The 4,340-nt window shown below is 48.6% G+C and overlaps 1 pseudogene; it reads left to right on the top strand.

The window, feature by feature from the left end:
- Positions 1 to 3,345: 3,345 nt before the first annotated feature.
- On the top strand, positions 3,346 to 4,070 carry LOC123172529 (probable pectate lyase 18; annotated as a pseudogene).
- The last annotated feature ends 270 nt before the right edge of the window (positions 4,071 to 4,340 follow it).

Below are 4,340 nucleotides of genomic sequence, written 5' to 3'. Positions count from 1 at the left end.
AGTGGGGGGGTGAGTGGGGTGACGGGGTGGGGTTAGGGTTCCGGGGGCGTGGGGTTATGGGGGGGTGGCCGGCTGGGCCTTTGCCCAGTTGGGCCGGTGGTGGCCTAGTCGGCTGGGCCGTCAGGCCCAGTGGGGGGGTCCTTTTATATATATATTTTTTGGTTTGTTTTCTGTTTTTTTTTGTATTATCTTTTCTTTATTTATTTTCTTTTCTGTTTTGATTCATTTTAAGTATTTAGGTCTTTTATAAAGGCATGGATCCTACACCATAAATTCCTAGGCATTTATTTGCTCACCCCGAACATTTTGTCTTAAATTTTGAAAAGTTTTTATTCTTTGGTTGATTTTAAATTTGAATTTGAATCAGTTTCGAACTTAACACGAGATTACTAACAGTAATCAAAGTGACGTGGCATCGTTAACGGGGGATTACTGTAGCCTAATTATCCGGGCGTCACACCTGAATCGCCGGAGGAGGAGGAGGAGGCGGAGGCGTCCAGTTCAGAAGATTGATGAGCTCCTTCCGCCATAGGCATGGAGTCTTCAGAGAAGAACCCAGCCGAATCTCCCCTTCACCCATAGGGTGGTCAAGCTGAAGGTCCTCAAATCCGTCCGTTATTTGATCCACCATCACCCTAGCATATCCTTCTGGAATCGGCTGGCCATGGTAGGTTGAGCCAGGTTCATTAGGTATAACAGAGCCAATAGCCGCCTTGACTTTCAATGCCATACATCGCGTCATAAGGTGGCAATGTTGAGACTCTGTGATAGCATCCACGGGGTAGCTAGCAGGAGCTGTGAAGATAGGCTCCAGCTGCAGAGTCTGCTCGGTGGAAGCCACGTTGCTTCTCCACTGAGATGGCGGAGTAGCTTCAAGGGAAGCTTCGGCAGGTCGTTTGCTGCGATCTACTTCACATTCCTCTAGCCCTTGTACCCTTTCATGCAGCGCCTGCAGTTGGCTATGCTCCACTTTATTCCTCCTCTCCTGGGTTTTGTAACCCCCTGCGTCCGGAAAGCCAGCCTTCCATGGAATGTAGCCTGGCGTGCCTCGTGTCCGTCCAGGGTGCTCAGGATTCCCGAGGGCCATTGTGAGCTCATCATTCTCTCTCTCTGGAACGAACGTCCCTTGCTGCGCTTTCTCGATGTACTCCTTAAGCCTCGTGACGGGTATTCGCAGTTGCTCTTCCGTCCAAACGCACTTCCCTGATACAGGGTCCAAGGTTCCGCCAACCCCGAAGAACCAAGTCCGGCAACGGTCTGGCCAGTTCAATGTCTCTGGTTCGACCCCTTTAGCAATCAGGTCATTCTCAGCCTTGTCCCACAAAGGTCGGGCTTTGAGGTAACCACCTGACCACGTGCGATGGTGATGCTTCTTCTTCACAGCATTAATCTTGTTTGTCGCTGACATCTTCTTACTCTTTTCCGATGTCTTGTGGGTCACAAATGCGGGCCATTGATCTCTGATCTTCTCATACTTTCCGATGAATTCTGGTGTCTTTTCTTTGTCGACAAATGTTTTCAGCTCATTCTTCCACCTCCTGAATAGTTCTGCCATCTTCTTAAGAGCATGAGACTTGATCAATTGCTCTTTAACTGGCTTCTCCAGATCCTCCTCTGGCGGTAGGCTAAAATTTGCCTTAAGCGTTGTCCAAAGATCTTCTTTCTGCATATCAGAGACATAAGACACCTCAGGGTCTTCCTTCTTAGGCTTTAACCATTGCTGGATACTGATCGGGATCTTGTCCCTCACAAGAATCCCGCACTGAGCACGAAATGCATCCCTTGTCCGGATGGGTTCAATCGTCTTGCCATCGCGCGCGATTGCTGTGATCTCAAACCTTTCATTCGAGCGCAACTTTTTCTTCGGGCCTCGTTTCTTTACCGAAGTTGAGCTCGATCCGGAGGGCTAGAGAAAATAAGAAAGACAAAATTTAATTAATATGTGTATATATGAAAACAATGAATGCATCAATTAACTAGCCAGCACGGGCTTAACTAATATATATACCTCTTCAGAGCATCTAATTAAACCATACATTGAAATTATGTAAAACATTTCAATGCAACAACAAATGCGATCATAATCGCAACCAAGGTAACAACTAATCCAACTGCATAATGATACCAAGCCTCCGTATGAATGGCATATTTTCTAATCTTTTTAATCTTCAACCGCATTGCATCCGTCTTGATCTTGTGATCATCGACGACATCTGCAACATGCAACTCCAATATCATCTTCTCCTCCTCAATTTTTTTTATTTATTCCTTCAAGTAATTATTTTCTTCTTCAACTAAATTTAACCTCTCGACAATAGGGTCGGTTGGAATTTTTGGTTCAACAACCTCCTAGATAAATAAAATCTATGTCACATTGGTCGGCATAATTGTCATAAACAATAAATGAACCAAATAGTTATGAAAAGATAATATATACCACATCTGAATCATAGACAGGACGGGGGCTGATACCAAAACCATCGCACTATATAATAATAAGGAATAATAAAAGTAAGAAAATTAGACAAGTATCTATCTGAAGTCAGAATTTTTTTCTTTCAGAAAGAAGATAAGAACAAGAAGCTCACCACGGCGGTGCCGGCGACGAGATCGGCGCGGGCGATCGACGGCGGTGAAGACGGGGCGGGTATGGGGCGTGACGGACCGCTAAATCTAAACAAATCTCATTGAAAATGAAGCTCGGAGGTCGAGTTTTGAGAGGAGAAAGCTTAACTAGTGTGGCTCGGGCATTTCATCGAACACCTCATATGCATAGGAGGTGAACTAGATCGAGCACCCAAATGCCCTTCCTTCGCCGGCTTGAAAAAACAGAAACTGTGGAGTGCTCTGCCGTGGCGATGGGGTATATATAGGCAAGTTATTTCTCCCGGTTCGTGGCATGAACCGGGACTAAAGCCCCCTCTTCTGTCTCGGTTCAAGCCACGAATCAGGACCAATGGTTGTGGGCCAGGAGCGAGGCCCATTTGTCCCGGTTCGTGCCTGACAAATGGTTCCATACGAATCGGGACCAATGCCCACGATGCCCCGGCCGGCCCCCTGGGCTCATGAACCGTGTCTAATACCCCCCATTGGTCCCGGTTGTTGAAGAACCGGGACTAATGGGCTGGCCAGGCCCGAACGATAGCCCTGTTTTCTACTAGTGTGTTAATCAACTCTCGAAACTGACATGTTTTGAACTTTTGATATAATCTTTGTTTTTGAGTGTGAGATGTTCTGATCGAAAACATGAACTTAGCTTAGTCCAAGAATTTTTTTTAACCTATTTGTCATTATTATATTACTCGAGAACTACTTAGGGTTGAGCTCAAGCGCTTCAAGTGGGACATGCACCGAGCGACGGTGCGGCAGTCTGCTGGGGAGCAGATACGTCGGCCCGTGCGTACCCCATCGACCGGTGTTGGTGCTGCCGCACCAACTGGGCCAGCGACCGGTAGCGGCTCCCCACCTGCGCGCGGCTTGGGCCAAAACGCCGTGGGCGGCGCCGGTGGCAGGACCTACGTGATCACTGACCCGAGCGACAACGAGCTCATTGTCCCTAAAAAAAAGGCACGCTCCGGTTCGGCATAGTCCAGGACCGGCCCCTTTGGATCGTCTTCTTGCGGTCCATGGTGATCAGGCTCTCCCTGGAGCTCATCATGAACAGCAACGAGACCATCGACGGTGGTTGTCATGGTGCCGATTTGGCTTCTTCCACGTGCTGAACAATGACTACGCGCACTGGCAGATGTACGCCATCGGCGGCAACCAGAACCCGATCATCTTCAGCCAGGGGAACCGGCTCATCACGCGCGATGACAACAACGCCAAGGCGGTGACTGAGCGGGAGGACGAACCCTACAGCGAGTACAAGGACTGGGTGTGTTTGACTTCATCCCTGCCAAGGAACTCGCAGGGGGACGTGATGATGAATGGGGCCTGCTTCAACGGACCTGGCGGCCAGAACGAGCGCAGGTATGTTTGACTTCATCCCTGCCAAGCACAGCAGTTGTGTTGGACAGCTCACGCAGTTCGCCAGCACGCTCAACTGCTACGTCGGTAAGCCATGCTAAAATCAATTGCTTTCGTGCCGATTAATTGTCTCACCGGATGCAAGTTGTTGTGATTATAAGTTCACAAATTTGTATGTGTAACTCGTGTATGGTAACCGGTCTCAAATGGAAAAGTACATTATATCCTGCAATTGCTATCCTTCGGGACACCGAAAAATTGGGCATTTCAGTCGGTGCTCGGAAAATGTGGAGCACCGCCAGCTGTGGACGGGCTCTGAGTTGCCGCTGGTCAAGGCTTGATGGTTGCGGGTGTGGGGGGAGTGGCCAATG

Source organism: Triticum aestivum, unplaced genomic scaffold, assembly GCF_018294505.1.
Source record: "Triticum aestivum cultivar Chinese Spring unplaced genomic scaffold, IWGSC CS RefSeq v2.1 scaffold1148, whole genome shotgun sequence".
Classification (NCBI taxonomy): domain Eukaryota; kingdom Viridiplantae; phylum Streptophyta; class Magnoliopsida; order Poales; family Poaceae; genus Triticum; species Triticum aestivum.
The sequence above is the reverse complement of the archived record's forward strand: the minus strand, read 5'-3'. Positions and strand labels throughout refer to the sequence as shown.